We start from the raw sequence: 18,269 nt of genomic DNA, 5'->3' as shown, positions 1-18,269 counted from the left end.
CTGTACAGTCCACATCAGTACAGACCCCTCCTGAGTACAGACCCTTCCATAGACACACCCAGTACAGAACCCCTGAACTAATGACCCACCCACAAAACACAACCCTCAGTACACAAACCATTATTGCACACACATTTGCTGTGTTGCTGATGCTCTGGTCAAAAAGATTCTGCTGTCTGTCCTCCGTAGAGGGGTATACCTTCTTCCCCGTTTTACAGTCGAGACGGCGCACACAGACGGGACAGCAGTGCAGAGTTCATACTCTTCCAGTCCCCTAGAAGGATCGGCCTCAAGCGGAGATCTGCCTAGGTGAAAGATCAGCCGCGAAGGATGCAACCTCTAGGGGGTGCTGAAACAGTATAGAAACTCATGTATGACTTTCACATCAAAGATCAAAAATGCATGCAATTTTTGAAAAACCGTGCTCTGCAAAGTATGGTAGTGTGCTTCAATGCAGTTAACTATGGACATGACCCTATGCAGACATTCCAAGGATAGAAACTCTCAGCACAGAATCGCCTTGTACAGGTCACCCCCCAACTACAGACGCCTCCAATGGAAAAGACCCCCCAGTAACCACCAGTACAAACACCCCTCAGCACAGACACCCCAGTACACTCCCAGAAGTTTTGACACTCCTCAGTGAAGACATCCGAGAGCAGACCCCCTTCAGTAAAGACTACAAATTCTGAATCAATCCTCTGCCCACTGCTTTACACCCTTTTTTAGCAAAATTTTCACAACAGGGATTTTTAGTTCACATGTATATCAATACATGTTTAAGGTGGCCAACTGCGTCAAAATAATCCTTCTCTGGCCAGGATCTACTCTACTCTGAAAAATGCAAATGCTCTAGTGGATATAGTGCCATTTTAGGGCAGATAGGCAAAAGATGAAGAAAAGCTACAGGTGCAGGTCTGGTTACAGACCTGGACAATGCAATACAGACCCACCTTGTAAAGATTCATCCCAATCACACCCCCCCTCCATTAGTACAGATCCCCAGTAACCACCAGTACAGACACCCCAGTACACCTCCTGAAAAAAGACAACCCTCAGTAAAGACATCTTGTGCGGACCCTCCCCAGTAAGGACTCTCGCAGTGCAGTCCCCCTCAGTACAGATCCCCAGTACAGATTCCCCATTGCAGAAAAACCAAGTGGAGTCCCCCTCAGTTTAAACCTTCCCAATGCAGATTCACCCTGTACAGTCCACATCAGTACAGACCCCTCCTGAGTACAAACCCTTCCATAGACACACCCAGTACAGAACCCCTGAACTAATGACCCACCCACAAAACACAACCCTCAGTACACAAACCATTATTGCACACACATTTGCTGTGTTGCTGATGCTCTGGTCAAAAAGATTCTGCTGTCTGTCCTCCGTAGAGGGGTATACCTTCTTCCCCGTTTTACAGTCGAGACGGCGCACACAGACGGGACAGCAGTGCAGAGTTCATACTCTTCCAGTCCCCTAGAAGGATCGGCCTCAAGCGGAGATCTGCCTAAGTGAAAGATCAGCCGCGAAGGATGCAACCTCTAGGGGGTGCTGAAACAGTATAGAAACTCATGTATGACTTTCACATCAAAGATCAAAAATGCATGCTATTTTTGAAACACCGTGCTCTGCAAAGTATGATAGTGTGCTTCAATGCAGTTAACTATGGACATGACCCTATGCAGACATTCCAAGGATAGACACTCTCAGTACAGAATCGCCTTGTACAGGTCACCCCCCAACTACAGACGCCTCCAATGGAAAAGACCCCCCAGTACACCCCCAGAAGTTTTGACACTCCTCAGTGAAGACATCCGAGAGCAGGCCCCCTTCAGTAAAGACTACAAATTCTGAATCAATCCTCTGCCCACTGCTTTACACTCTTTTTTAGCAAAATTTCCACAACAGGGATTTTTAGTTCACATGTATTTCAATACATGTTTAAGGTGGCCAACTGCGTCAAAATAATCCTTCTTTGGCCAGGATCTACTCTACTATGAAAAATGCAAATGCTCTAGTGGATATAGTGCCATTTTAGGGCAGATAGGCAAAAGATGAAGAAAAGCTACAGGTGCAGGTCTGGTTACAGACCTGGACAATGCAATACAGACGCACCTTGTAAAGATTCATCCCAATCACACCCCCCCTCCATTAGTACAGATCCCCAGTAACCACTAGTACAGACACCCCAGTACACCTCCTGAAAAAAGACAACCCTCAGTAAAGACATCTTGTGCGGACCCTCCCCAGTAAGGACTCCCGCAGTGCAGTCCCCCTCAGTACAGATCCCCAGTACAGATTCCCCATTGCAGAAAAACCAAGTGGAGTCCCCCTCAGTTTAAACCTTCCCAATGCAGATTCACCCTGTACAGTCCACATAAGTACAGACCCCTCCTGAGTACAGACCCTTCCATAGACACACCCAGTACAAAACCCCTGAACTAATGACCCACCCACAAAACAAAACGCTTAGTACACAAACCATTATTGCACACACATTTGCTGTGTTGCTGATGCTCTGGTCAAAAAGGTTCTGCTGTCTGTCCTCCGTAGAGGGGTATACCTTCTTCCCCGTTTTACAGTCGAGACAGCGCACACAGACGGGACAGCAGTGCAGAGTTCATACTCTTCCAGTCCCCTAGAAGGATCGGCCTCAAGCGGAGATCTGCCTAGGTGAAAGATCAGCCGCGAAGGATGCAACCTCTAGGGGGTGCTGAAACAGTATAGAAACTCATGTATGACTTTCACATCAAAGATCAAAAATGCATGCTATTTTTGAAACACCGTGCTCTGCAAAGTATGGTAGTGTGCTTCAATGCAGTTAACTATGGACATGACCCTATGCAGACATTCCAAGGATAGACACTCTCAGTACAGAATCGCCTTGTACAGGTCACCCCCCAACTACAGACGCCTCCAATGGAAAAGACCCCCCAGTAACCACCAGTACAAACACCCCTCAGCACAGACACCCCAGTACACCCCCAGAAGTATTGACACTCCTCAGTGAAGACATCCGAGAGCAGACCCCCTTCAGTAAAGACTACAAATTCTGAATCAATCCTCTGCCCACTGCTTTACACCCTTTTTTAGCAAAATTTTCACAACAGGGATTTTTAGTTCACATGTATTTCAATACATGTTTAAGGTGGCCAACTGCGTCAAAATTAAACTTCTCTGGCCAGGCTCTACTCTACTCTGAAAAATGCAAATGCTCTAGTGGATATAGTGCCATTATAGGGCAGATAGGCAAAAGATGAAGAAAAGCTACAGGTGCAGGTCTGGTTACAGACCTGGACAATGCAATACAGGCCCACCTTGTAAAGATTCATCCCAATCACACCCCCCCCCTCCATTAGTACAGATCCCCAGTAACCACTAGTACAGACACTCCAGTACACCTCCTGAAAAAAGACAACCCTCAGTAAAGACATCTTGTGCGGACCCTCCCCAGTAAGGACTCCCGCAGTGCAGTCCCCCTCAGTACAGATCCCCAGTACAGATTCCCCATTGCAGAAAAACCAAGAGGAGTCCCCCTCAATTTAAACCTTCCCAATGCAGATCTGGTTACAGACCTGGACAATGCAATACCGACCCACCTTGTAAAGATTCATCCCAATCACACCCCCCCTCCATTAGTACAGATCCCCAGTAACCACTAGTACAGACACTCCAGTACACCTCCTGAAAAAGACAACCCTCAGTAAAGACATCTTGTGCGGACCCTCCCCAGTAAGGACTCCCGCAGTGCAGTCCCCCTCAGTACAGATCCCCAGTACAGATTCCCCAGTACAGATTCCCCATTGCAGAAAAGCAAAGTGGAGCCCCCTTCAGTTTAAACCTTCCCAGTGCAGATTCACCCTGTACAGTCCACATCAGTACAGACCCCTCCTGAGTACAGACCCTTCCATAGACACACCCAGTACAGAACCCCTGAACTAATGACCACCCACAAAACAAAACGCTTAGTACACAAACCATTATTGCACACACATTTGCTGTGTTGCTGATGCTCTGGTCAAAAAGATTCTGCTGTCTGTCCTCCGTAGAGGGGTATACCTTCTTCCCCGTTTTACAGTCGAGACGGCGCACACAGACGGGACAGCAGTGCAGAGTTCATACTCTTCCAGTCCCCTAGAAGGATCGGCCTCAAGCGGAGATCTGCCTAGGTGAAAGATCAGCCGCGAAGGATGCAACCTCTAGGGGGTGCTGAAACAGTATAGAAACTCATGTATGACTTTCACATCAAAGATCAAAAATGCATGCTATTTTTGAAACACCGTGCTCTGCAAAAGTATGGTAGTGTGCTTCAATGCAGTTAACTATGGACATGCCCCTATGCAGACATTCCAAGGACAGACACTCTCAGTACAGAATCGCCTTGTACAGGTCACCCCCCAACTACAGACACCTCCAATGGAAAAGACCCCCCAGTAACCACCAGTACAAACACCCCTCAGCACAGACACCCCAGTACACCCCCGGAAGTATTGACACTCCTCAGTGATGACATCCGAGAGCAGACCCCCTTCAGTAAAGACTAGAAATTGTGAATCAATCCTCTGCCCACTGCTTTACACCCTTTCTAGCAAACTTTCGTCAACAGGGATTTTTAGTTTGATTGCCCAAAAGTTAATCCCTTCCTGCCTAGTGTCATTCATACCGTTTCCCCTAAAATAAGACCTACCCCGAAAATAAGACCTAGTACTATTTTTGAGAATTGCTAAAGTATCAGATCTACCCTGAAAATAAGACCTAGTTGTGATCAGGGCTTTTTTTTTCAGCTGGAATGTGGCAGAACGCCTTTCCGCCACCTCTGGCTCTGGCACTGGCCCTGCGCACACCCATATCTACCGTCTCTTATAAACACAAGCGTGGCTCAACTTACAGCACCATCCGCTCCCACAGAACCTCCCTACTTCTGTACTCAGTGTGGGACAGGGAAGGAACAGATATATGCGGGTGCACTATGCAGTGTGTTTAGGAGTGGGGCTTCTCCTCCTGCAGCCTAATGCATGGAAGCCAATGCCTTAGGGGTAATCACCGGCCAGTGGGGAAGTGGCGGAGTGGTGAGTAAGTGTGCTTGGTGCACTGTGTGGGAAGACCCAAAATGGGAGTTACTATAAAGAGAGGCCGGCTGCTGACAGCTGTGTTTTGCAAAGCTAGCTAACCATATGAGGGCAGTGGAGGGGGATGTGCAAAGGTGAGCTACAGTCAGGTGTTGCAGAGGTAAATTGAGTCAGGTGAGTTGCAGACAGGGTGCATAGGTGAGCTGCGGCTGGGGGGGTGCAGAGGTGAGCTGAGTTGCAACCCACCTTTGCACCCCCCAACCACAGCTCAGCTCTGCATCCCACGTCTGCAACTCACCCCTGCACTCTGTCTGTGGCTCATATCTGCACCCTGTCTGAAAGTCACCTGTCAAGTCAAATCTGCAGCACCTGACTGCAGCTCACAACTGTCATCAGCCGGCCCTCTCCATAGTAACCCTCATCCACAACTGCCTGCAGCTCACCTCTGCACCCCCTGTCCACACCTGGACATTTAAAAAATAAGACCTACCCCAAAAATAAGACCTAGTGTGTTTTTTGGAGCCAAAAAAAATATAAGACATTGTCTTATTTTCAGGGAAACACGGTAGTGTCAGTGCTTTTTATTAGCAGTGATCACTGGGGATGTCAGTGGCAGTTAGTTCCCCCCAGTGTCAGAATGCCCACCGCAGTCCCACTATAAGTTGCTGATCGCCGTCATTACTAGTACAAATGAAAATTCCAGTATATATACACCGCCATTTGTAGATGCTATAAACCAGTTAATGTACATGTATTTGTAGCAGAATACATTTTGGCTTAAATATATGACGAAATTTGATTTTTTAAAATTTTTTTTAAATTGTGTTTTATAGCAAAAAGTCAAAAATATTTTTTTTTATTTCACAAAATTGTCGGTCTTTATTGTGTAAAAAATTTAAAAACCCGTACAAGCGATCAAATACCACTGAAGGAAAACCCTATTTGTGGAGGGGAAAAGGACATCAATTTCAATTGGGTGCAGTGTTGCATGACCGCGCAATTGTCAGTTAAAGTAACACAGCACCAAAAATGTCCTGGTCAGGAAGGGGGATCCTTAGGTGGGTAAGTGGTATGTGAGCCTGAGTGTGATGGAGCCATGTCCCAGACCTGCACTACTACAGGAATAAAGAGGCTGCAAGGTCATCCTGCAATCATCTGCTTCTTCCCATGTTTATCTATTGCTGCTTCTACAGATCAGGGGGCTGGCTGTGCACACAGGAGATCGATCCTATGAAAGACCTGTACATACACATGACATTCTGTCCCATCACCCGATGATTGCAGACCACAGCTCCGCCTCCAACAAACCGGGAACAATCATACTGGTGTAACGGCGGCAAGATAAATATCCCATGAAAATCTGTATCCCCTGAAGCAACTGCGCATGCGCCGGTTTAAGGCACACCAAGCCTTCGGGGGATACCGAGTTACATGGGATACTCATCTTGCCGCTACACCGGCCTACGGATTCCTCTCTAGATCCACCCTCACTGAATGTCAGTGTTCATCAGCTGCATGGGGGGCGGTCCCAATAACTACTTCACCCCAATTACCTCACCGATCATTCATATATATACTAATATAAAAGATACACTGTACTCACCCCCTGCTCCGCAATCTCCTCCTTTATTCGCTCAGAGATGAAATGATCACCGCCCACATGTTGCTGGCTCCACCTGCTTGCACAGGCTTCGCAATCCATTGGTCCGTTGGTCTGCCACTCAGCATCGCCGAATCGATGTTGATCCCAGGAGAGCCAGCTGCAGACTGAGCAGCAGTATTGGGGTTGCTAAGCAACACTCGTGTCTCCTCCCACTTCCTGCCCTCCCTCAGACTCCTCCCACTTATGACCCCCAGTCTCCTCCCAAGTCCTTGCAGTAGGCTCCTCCCACTTCCGGCCCCCAGTCTCCTCTACAATAGAGTCTGGCTGCAGAATGGAGCTCCATTTTTAATAGGAAACACATGACTTCCACTCCCCTTTTTTTTGCTAGTGAACTTTAATGCAACAAACAAGCAGAGGCTGTAGACTGGAGCTCTAGTCGACAGGAAACATGTGACCTCCACTCCAAATGTTTTAAAGTTCATTAACAAAAACAAATGGAGGTCACATGTTTCCTGTCGAGTGGAGCTCCAGTCTTCAGCCAGCTTTTCCAATGAAAAACCTTTTCTGGGAAGAATGTGGCCAATGAGGAGCTGGACAGCTGTGACCCGGAAGTGTTGGCTGTGTGCTCCATGCGGTGACTGAGGCAGTGATGGTGGGAAGATGAATCTGTTACCGAAGAGCAGTAAGGAGTTCTCCTCCAGCGAGTACTGGCAGCAGTTCTTCCAGCGCAGGGGGGAGCGGGCCTTCGAGTGGTATGGCGGATACTTGGAGCTGTGTGGTGTGCTGCACAAATACATTCAACCGAAACACAAGGTGTGTACATGGACTGCTGGCTGCCTTCCCTTCTCTCACTCCCTCCTGTGAGCTCTGCATTAGGGCTCCAGCACAGAACCCTGTGTTCAGTTTCCTATGGATCTGAATGCAGTAACACTCCAAGGCCTGGCCTCCTTCACATAGTGTTCAAGGCTCCATTCACCCTTGTGCGACTTGGGGAAAAAATAAACTTGACAAAAGTCACATGACAAGTTGCAACCCATGTATTTCAATGGAAGCTGTTCAAATCCATGCAACCAAAGTTGCAGCGACTTTAAAAAGGTTCCTGTGCTACTCATGTGACTTTCATGCGACTGGAGTGATATAGACTGCAATGTAAACTCTCAAAAGTTGCATGAAAGTCGCATCTTAACCATTTGATTTACCTCTTTTCCTGACCGGGCCATTTTTTTGCGATACAGAGCTGTTACTTTAACTGACAATTGCGCGGTTATGCAATGCTGTACCCAAATTAAATTTGCGTCTTTTTTTCTCCACAAACAGAGCTTTCTTTTGATGGTATTTGATTGCCTGTGCGGTTTTTATTTTTTGCGTTTATAAACAAAAAAAGATTGACAATTTTGAAAAAAAAAAAACTACACTTTTGACTTTTTGCTATTAAACATGTCCAGTAAATCAAATTTCTACATCAATTTAGGCCAAAAGGTATTCTGCTCCGCCCCCAGTGTCAGAATGCCCACCGCAGTCCAGCTATAAGTCGCTGATCGCCGTCATTACTAGTACAAATGAAAATTCCAGTATATATACTGCCATTTGTAGATGCTATAAACCAGTTAATTTACATGTATTTGTACCAGAATACATTTTGGCCTAAATATATGATGAAATTTGATTTTTTTTTTAATTTTTTATAGCAAAAAGTGAAAAATATTTTTTTTTATTTTCAACATTGTCTGCATTTTTTTGCTTATAGTGCAAAAAAAAAAAAAAAAAAAAACGTACAGGCGATCAAATACCACTGAAAGAAAACCCTATTTGTGGAGGGAAAAAGGACATAAATTTCAATTGGGTGCAGTGTTGCATGACCACGCAATTGTCAGTTAAAGTAACACAGAGCCAAAAATGTCCTGGTCAGAAAGGGGGGGGGGGGGGGAATCCTTAGGTGAGTAAGTGGTATGTGAGCCTGAGTGTGATGGAGCCATGTCCCAGACCTGCACTACTACAGGAATAAAGAGGCTGCAAGGTCATCCTGCAATCATCTGCTTCTTCCCATGTTTATCTATTGCTGCTTCTACAGATCAGGGGGCTGGCTGTGCACACAGGAGATCGATCCTATGAAAGACCTGTACATACACATGACATTCTGTCCCATCACCCGATGATTGCAGACCACAGCTCCGCCTACAACCAATTACCTCACCGATCATTCATATATATACTAATATAAAAGATACACTGTACTCGCCCCCTGCTCCGCAATCTCCTCCTTCATTCGCTCAGAGATGAAATGATCACCGCCCACATGTTGCTGGCTCCACCTGCTTGCACAGGCTTCGCAATCCATTGGTCCGTTGGTCTGCCACTCAGCAACGCCGAATCGATGTTGATCCCAGGAGAGCCAGCTGCAGACTGAGCAGTGGTGTTGGGGTTGCTAAGCAACACTCGTGTCTCCTCCCACTTCCTGCCCTCCCTCAGACTCCTCCCACTTCCGGTCCCCAGTCTCCTCCCACGGCCTTTCCTTTGGCTCCTCCCACTTCCGGCCCCCAGTCTCCTCTACAATAGAGTCTGGCTGCAGAATGGAGCTCCATTTTTAATAGGAAACACATGACTTCCACTCCCCTTTTTTTTGCTAGTGAACTTTAATGCAACAAACAAGCAGAGGCTGTAGAGTGGAGCTCCAGTCGACAGGAAACATGTGACCTCCACTCCAAATGTTTTAACGTTCATTAACAAAAACAAATGGTGGAATGGAGGTCACATGTTTTCTGTCGAAAGTGGAGCTCCAGTCTTCAGCCAGCTTTTCCAATGAAAAACCTTTTGTGGAAGAATGTGGCCAATGAGGAGCTGGACAGCTGTGACCCGGAAGTGTTGGCTGTGTGCTCCATGCGGTGACTGAGGCAGTGATGGTGGGCAGATGAATCTGTTACCGAAGAGCAGTAAGGAGTTCTCCTCCAGCGAGTACTGGCAGCAGTTCTTCCAGCGCAGGGGGGAGCGGGCCTTCGAGTGGTATGGCGGATACTTGGAGCTGTGTGGTGTGCTGCACAAATACATTCAACCGAAACACAAGGTGTGTACATGGACTGCTGGCTGCCTTCCCTTCTCTCACTCCCTCCTGTGAGCTCTGCATTAGGGCTCCAGCACAGAACCCTGTGTTCAGTTTCCTATGGATCTGAATGCAGTAACACTCCAAGGCCTGGCCTCCCTCACATAGTGTTCAAGGCTCCATTCACCCTTGTGCGACTTGGGGAAAAAATAAACTTGACAAAAGTCACATGACAAGTTGCAACCCATGTATTTCAATGGAAGCTGTTCAAATCCATGCAACCAAAGTTGCAGCGACTTTAAAAAGGTTCCTGTGCTACTCATGTGACTTTCATGTGACTGGAGTGATATAGACTGCAATGTAAACTCTCAAAAGTTACATGAAAGTCGCATCTTAACCATTTGATTTACCCCCCTTCCTGACCGGGCCATTTTTTTGCGATACAGAGCTGTTACTTTAACTGACAATTGCGCGGTCGTGCAATGCTGTACCCAAATTAAATTTGCGTCTTTTTTTCTCCACAAACAGAGCTTTCTTTTGATGGTATTTGATTGCCTGTGCGGTTTTTATTTTTTGCGTTTATAAACAAAAAAAGATTGACAATTTTGAAAAAAAAAAACTACACTTTTGACTTTTTGCTATTAAACATGTCCAGTAAATAATCAAATCTCTACATCAATTTAGGCCAAAAGGTATTCTGCTCCATGTCTTTGCTAAAAAAAAAAATCCCAATACATAAACGAATTGACTTGCGTGAAAGTTATAGCATTTACAAATGGCAGTAGATATGCTTTTTTCTTTTTTTTTAACTAGTAATGGCGATCAGCAACTTATAGCAGGAATGCGGCGGGCATTCAGACACTGGGGGAGAACTGACTTTGTGTCACTGACATCCCCAGTGACACCAATACAGTGATCAGTGCTAATAAAGCACTGATGCTGTACTAATGGCACTGGGCAGGATAGGGTTAACATGTGGGGCGATCAAAGGGTTAACTGTGTGCTGCTTTACTGTGTGTGTGTGCTTTACACTGTAAGCACACTGCTTTGTATGGCTCTGCTATGCAAAGCCATACAAAGCAGTGTGCAGGAGCTGACAGGGAAGAGATCTGTGAACGCCAGGTGCTCACAGGGAATCACGGGCTGGGACCCAGTGATTGACAGCTGAGCCCGTGAATGGCAGAGTGGGTAGGGCGCGCACGCCCCCTACCCAGAACTGCAAAATCATGTATATATATGAGATTTTTCGCACCTGTGCCTCCCTGTAGCAGTATTTCTGCTATACGGTGGTGCGGAAGAGGTTAATGTTATCAATGCAACAGTAAAGCCAAAGTCGCACCCATCCAAAGTTACATCAAAGTCACAATGGAAATCGCACGACTTTGGAGTTACAGAAGTGTGAATGAAATCTGTGCCTTTTGCAGGGCTGTGTTTACCAGCACAGTGATGGACAGGTGTTCCGGGCATCCCGTTGTCGGCTGTCCCATAGCAGTTAATTGGGATGCAGCGGTTGCACGGACACAGCTGCTGCTGCCATTATGACATCTATGTGGATGCTTCTATCCAAACACAACCTAGGGTTCATTTGGGACTCTGCGCCCCCACCAACAGGAATGTCACATTGGGAGCAGCAGCTGTGCCCGTGCATTTATTGCATCCCAGTTAACAGCTATGGGACAGCCGACAGAGAGATGCCCTAAACGCCTGTCCATCCCTGTGCCGGTAACCATGGGCCTGCACGGATTAAAATGCCCAGTGTGAATGAGGCCGATGGACCCATACGCACTGGGTCCATCAGCTGCAGCCACCGGGATTGTGTGTAAAACTGACAAGCGAACTCCTGTCTATTAGGTGGAAGCATTTTGGGCGGCTGCACTACTGCTTAATTGCTTTCATATACCCCTGGTATCGGTGCCGCTGTCATGTATTCCGGACTCTGGACTGGCATAGCGGGTGCCTCCGGGCTAATGGGGAGAGAGGCCCTGCTCCCTGTCCCTGGTTGAGTCATTCACTAGGCAGCTGTACAAGTGCGGAATGATCTCAGCCTTCAGTGATTCTAAGGCTGGGTTCACACTGATGCAGTGCGGAATTCGCAGCGAATTTTGCACTGCATCAGAATCGCACCCCGTTCTTGTGAACCGCTGCAGGTGTGTATGTTAAGTTAATAACACCCCGAAATCAGTCCGCAAAACGCGGTGCGATGTGCAGAATCGGATCACATAGGTGTGAATACCCATGCGATCCGATTCTAGTGCGGAACAAAAAAAAATTGCGGACCATTTGCACTTCGGACCAGGTTTTTCTGCAGGATCTTTCTGCCAGCACCATCTGGTGTACATTTCATTTTGTTAGGCATATGTGCATATACCCTTAAGAAACTTCACTCTTTCAGTCAACATTGACTATGTTTAATCCTTATGCTGCTAGCAATAGATAGGAAAGTATATTGCATTTACCTGTTTTAAACTTTTTTTTTTTTTTATATACATTTCTTCAGTTACACCCTAGATTCTGTGCCTAGGCAAATGATGTCCTACATCCCAGGAATCTTTAGGGGGGAGGAGGGGCTTTCTTGGCTAAGCAAACACCCTGTTTGCATGCCTGAGCTAAGAGCAGATGGATTACAGGAAGTAAATGCTACAGGAATCATCTGCCCTTACTCAAGATGGCCACAGCTAAAAATGCTTGGGCTGTTTTTCAAAGTGATTTCTCAGCAAAATAAAAAATTAGACATGGATGGATGGGGGAGTTTGCTTTGAATATTAAAAATGAATTAAATAGTGTTTTTGATTTGTGTTGCTCAGATGCAGTGTAGTTAATTTTTAAGGACTTATGCACATGGATGCACCTGGGAGCCACATTTGTTCGCTTTCAGTCACAACCTGTACAAGTCAATGACAGGCTCTAATTTTTACGTTCTAAAACCAATAAAAAAAACTTATCTCCCTAATCACTATCTTCTCTAGAATGTACACTGAGCTGCACATGCACATTCTCCGTACCCCTAAGTGACATCTGAAGTCCTGCATCCAGAAGAATCAGAGAAGATGATTCCAGTGTCAGGAGGTTAGTATTTGTGGACTTCAGTTCTGCTTTAACCCTCCTCTACTTTATCCAAAGTTTTATCTTTAAATATACTTTCACTAGAGCGCTTTACCGAGCTTTAATAAGTGTTGTAAGAATTAATTATGGGAAAAAGGAAAGATCCTTTCACCACCTACTCTACACTGCATTCATTCAATGATAGAAGGTGGTGACAGGTCCAGGTTTTACATAACTGGTTTGTACATCTTGTTTCTTGCAGGTGCTAGTGGTGGGCTGTGGCAAAGTGAAAGGCTATATGATGCTGGATGCCAGAATCTGACCAATATTGTTTTGAGTGAAGTGGTCATTCGCCAAATGAACGAGCAAAATGCCAAACGAAGACCTCTGATGACATATCAGTTGATGGATGCCACACAGACTACATTTTCTGATTCTCACTTTCAGGCTGTGTTGGATAAGGGGACATTGGATGCCATACTCCCTGATACAGAAGAAAGAACTCTGGAAACTGCTACAAAGTTGCTGGTTGAAATTGGTTGTGTCTTGCAATATGGCGGACGATATGTTTGTGTATCTTTGGCTCAAGGCCACGTCTTGGACAAACTAGTAAATCAGTTCTACCAAGGTGGATGGATGGTTCGAGTTCATCAAGTATCAGAAGCAGCAGCAATGAGTCTGGCAGTCAGTTTCCTTTACTAGTATTTTTATTTGTGATGCGACTGATGCCAGGGTTTCCACAAGTCTTGGAAATTATGGCTAAGGAGGGCGCCAAGCCGCTGCGTTGTTCAAGCCCTGATGAACTAATGGCAGCAGTGAAAGAACAACAGCAATATGCACTAATCCGTAACCGCCTGAACCAAAATCAGAGTTCTCAGGAAGTGTCATTAGACTTGTGTGATGGAGATTCTGGAAGAATTTGTTACACCTTTTATGTGGTAGATAGTCTTACTGTAGGACTATCTCATGCCAATTACTTTGCAATATTTATAAGTAAGCTGGGCTTTCTTTTTTTTTTTCTTCTTCTTATGTCCTAATATTCTTTCTGTAATATTCTGCACTTAATGTAATATGAATAAGTCAAAGTCCGAACACCACTTTAAAGGGGACTATAATTAGCTACTCTTCTAAAGGATTTCCCATTTTAAATTTAAAGGAATTCACATACAATACAAATTCAGATGTTATATGTATGTATATATGTATGTGTCTCTATCTATATATATTCCCTTCTAGATTGTAAGCTCGAAAGAGCAGGGCCCTCGATCCCCTCATGTTTTGCATTGTATTGGTATTGTTCTGTCACATGTTCTGTCCCCCTTTGTAATGTACAGCGCTGAGTGAACTATTGGTGCTTTATAAATACTGTATAATAATAATATCTTCTTTTTTTTTTCCCTTTAATTTTCTATTTTTTCCATTTTTCTTCTTTTCTCTTCTGTCAGCATCTTACTAACACTCAAATCCTGGTAGCAGTGGTGCTTAATTAAAGTAGAACTCTAGGTTTAATTTAATTTTAAATATTTTTTGGGGCCAAGCTGGTCCAAACAAACCATTTCCATTACTAAAACATACACCTGCTGTATAAACTGTATGTTACTTCAGCTGCGTGCAGCATACAGTGTTGTGTTCCAGGCAGTCAGCTAGAGACTTTCTGTCCCATTTCCAGGACAAAAACAAGTTAGCCTGAGCTTTGCTCAACCAGTCATAGAAGGCCTTGTATTAATTCTAAAAATGCAAAGCTTCATGTGAATGGCTGAGCAATGCTCATCCTAGCTGGATATTGTTCCAGGAATAGAGCAGGAAGTCCATTACTGCTGCTAGAACACAGCGCTCTCATTGCCATCTTTAACGCAAGGCAAACTGGCAGCTGCCCCGGGCCCAATCGTTGTGGGGCCCAAAAGCAGCTGCCCCTTGAGCCCTTTGTCTTGAAGGATCCCGGTGGCAGCAGGAGCAGGGGGAAGGCGAGCATCGAGGGCAGCTAGGATTGAGAGCCTATGAGCAGGAAGACTTCCCCTGACACTGAGCAGCAGCGGGTGCAGCATCCCCAACGGCGGTGCCTCCCAGAGCATGGAAACCTCTCGGCTCACAGCTCCGACAACTAGGGGACAAGCTGACCAGGGGCCCAGAGGACAAGGATGGGCTGGAGTGCAGATAGCCAGAGGCCACAGAGCAGGGGAACGAGCAGATCACCCAGAATCAGAATGGCCGCAGCCTGCTGCTGTCAGGTACAGAGCATCACACATACCTACTGGCAGACGGACTGGGACAGGGAGGCACGGGAGGAACTGAAGACAGGGCTAGGGTCTCTCTCTCTCACACCTCTCACCCCACCCCCTTTCTCCCCCTCACCTCTCTCTCATACCCCTCTACCCCCATTCTCCCCCCTTCCCAACTCCCCTTTCTCCCACCACCTCTCTCCTCCCCCCCCCCTCCTTATTGAATTTTGCTCTCCACCTGCCCTGGGCCATACAATAAGTAGCAGCTAGACTCAAAATAAGTTTACTACACCAGATCAGGCAGTGATTGTGATTGGTTGCCAGAGGTTACAGCATATCCTTACTGATTAGTTGCTAGAGGATACAGCACATAATTTCTGCTTGCTGATTGGTTGCTAGAGGTTACTGCACATCATTACCGCTCACCCATTGGTTGCTGGGGGGGTAGCTTGTGATCAGTGGCAATGGTGGTGGTGGGTGCAAACGGGATGAGTGACAACTTCAGACTCCACTTAGAGCAGAACTAAAGTCTATATTTAAAATGCAAGCAGTAGACCTTTTACCGCAGATGATACACACAATGGGGGTTAATTAATAAAGCTGCAAAATCTGGTGCAACTCTGCATAGAAACCAATCAGCTTCCAGGTTTTATTGCCAAAGTTTCATTGAACAAGCTGTTATAAGATGCTTGGCTGCCATGCACAGCTGTACCAGATTCTGAGGGCTCTAGTTTTAGTAAATCTACCCCACTGTCTCTGCTGCAACAAAATAAAAATGTAGACCAAGGATTTCCTGGTCACCATTATGCATTAAAGGTTTAATTTCACTTAAAATAGTTTGTTGGGCCAAGCTGGCCCAAACGCACTATTTCCATTACCGATGCATGCGCCTGCTGGCAGTGCTGTATTAACTGTATGCAGCATTAACTGCATACAGTATACAGCACTCAGGGCCATCTTTAACCGTTAGCCGCCCGGCCAATGGCCGTTTGGCGGCTTGAAAAGCGCTGCAGCTTTCCGGGTGCACGCCATTTGGCGTGCTCCCGCACATGCGCGGTTTGCGCGGTTGCAGAGCGACGCAGCAGTGCAATCTGTCACCGCCCGTGCACCTCGGACACGGCCGATGACAGATCCGAGTACCGGCTCCCGTTGCTGGTACCATGTGACCTGCTGTGACCAATCACAGCAGGTCACATGACAGTTGTATACAATGGATGGCTTCATTCATGATGCCATCCATTGTATACTAGTGCCCAGCTGTGAATGGTCACAGCTAATCACATGCACATGTCATGTGATTAGCTGTGACCAAATCACAGCTAAGCACAAAAAAAAAAAAAAAAGCTGAATGAATCGATTTCATTCAGGTAAATGCTTGCTTATAGCAAAGTAATTCTTTGCTATAAGCAAATTGTGTAAAAAAAAAAAAAAATACTGATCACTTCCCCAAAGTAGTACAGTGTTACTATGGTAACATTGTACTATTTTGGTCATAGTAAAATATGAAAAAAAATCTTAAAAAAAATGTAATAAAAAAGTAAATATAATAAAAAAAAATTAAAAAAAAATATATATTTTTTTTTTCATACTGTCACCAGTCAGTGTCGCTGTTCACCGCCATGCCAGTTATATGATGACGCTGTACTGCACTGGTGACAGTATGTAAAAAAAAAAATAGTGAAAATAATTTTTTTAATTTTTTCATTTTCCGAAAAATTATGACAAAAAAATACAACTTCAAAAAACTCGCCATGCCTCTTATGAAGTACGTCGGACTGTCTACTCTGCAAAAAGGGGTCATTTGGGGGATATCTGTACTGTTCTGACATTCTTGGACCTCAAGATATTAGATTGGCTGTCAGTACTTCAGGATTGATCAATATTCAGATCTATACCATAGTTTGTAAACTCTATAACTTTCCTACAAACTAAAAAATACATCCTGATTTGGGTTATTTTCACCAAAGACATGTAGCAGAATACATCTCGGCCTAAATTTATGAAGAACAATTATTTATTTGTAAACTTTTATAACAGAAACAAACAAAAATGTGGTTTTTTTTCAAAATTTTTGGTCTTTTTTTGTTAATTTAGCAAAAAATAAAAACCCCAGCGGTGATTAAATACCACCAAAAGAAAGCTCTAGTTGTGTGAAGAAAATGATAAAATTTTAGTTTGGGTACAATGTTGTATGACCGCGCAATTGTCATTCAAAGTGTGAGAGTGCTGAAACCTGAAAACTGGCCTGGGCAGGAAGGTGTAAAATTGCACGGTATTGAAATGGTTAATAATGATTCCCGGAACAACTGGTCAAGAAAATATATCCCTCTCTACCTCCACTAATGAAAGCCCTTCAGTTTCACTAATTCTGGATACCCAGGATTACCCCAAATGGGGGAAATGTCTAGAAACCCACTGATGCTTAGAGTAGTCTTAAAGCATCCCATACTGGAGAGCCAACTCCAAGTGGGAGAGTGCCGGAAGAACTGGGTTGGTTAATACAATCAGCCTAGCCACTGAGTCTGAGTGATTTAAGAGCCCTTATCCAGTTAGTTGCTGAAGCTGTGCCACTAGGTAATACATTCTAGGATGTGGGACGGGTAGCCATATTGTAAGGCCGACAGACTGATTCTGGCCTGTTGTTTCTTCCATATTAGATCTATAAATTGGGAGTCTATTCAGGAGAACCACAACTTTGCTATCCATATAGGGGAGTTGTGAAAAACATATAGGCGCTGCGGTGACCAAATCATTTTGATCAGGTTTACCTGCCCTACCACTGATAGGGGAAGCTTACGCCAGGCCTTACATTTCGTTTTGTGCTTATCTAGTAGCGGAGCCAGATTTAGTTGTAGGTACTGATTAGGATCAGGGGAGACATATTTAAAGGACGTAGTGACCGGTATCTGTGAGGTACAAGCTGGTAGGGGCAAATTTAGTGTCTCCAGGGGCATAAGGGCAGATTTATTCCAATTAATGATGAAACCGGAGTATTTCCCAAATCAAGTGATAAGATCCATGAGTGCCTTCAACGAGTTGGCTGTGTCACCTAAATGTAATAGGGTGGTATAGGCATAGAGGGATATCTTTTCCTCTGTGTTTCCTCTGTGGACAGAGTTGCAGATCATAATGGCCAGAGGCTCTATTGCCAAGGCAAGAGCAGGGGGGAGAGGGGTCACCCACCCCTGCCAAGTGCCCCTTGGAAAGTTTGTTATTTATGTGAAGTCTGTCTAGTTAATACAATTGATGCCCAAGCCAGACCTAGAGAGTACTTCCCAAAGATAGGGCCATTCTACACT

The 18,269-nt window shown here is 45.3% G+C and overlaps 1 pseudogene; it reads left to right on the top strand.

Moving 5' to 3' along the window:
- The first annotated feature begins 9,568 nt into the window (after positions 1 to 9,568).
- Positions 9,569 to 14,260, top strand: LOC149467512 (eEF1A lysine and N-terminal methyltransferase-like; annotated as a pseudogene).
- The last annotated feature ends 4,009 nt before the right edge of the window (positions 14,261 to 18,269 follow it).

This window comes from Staurois parvus, unplaced genomic scaffold (genome assembly GCF_062004578.1).
Source record: "Staurois parvus isolate SC_StPar_1 unplaced genomic scaffold, SC_StPar_1.0 ptg000106l, whole genome shotgun sequence".
Lineage (NCBI taxonomy): Eukaryota > Metazoa > Chordata > Amphibia > Anura > Ranidae > Staurois > Staurois parvus.
The sequence above is the reverse complement of the archived record's forward strand: the minus strand, read 5'-3'. Positions and strand labels throughout refer to the sequence as shown.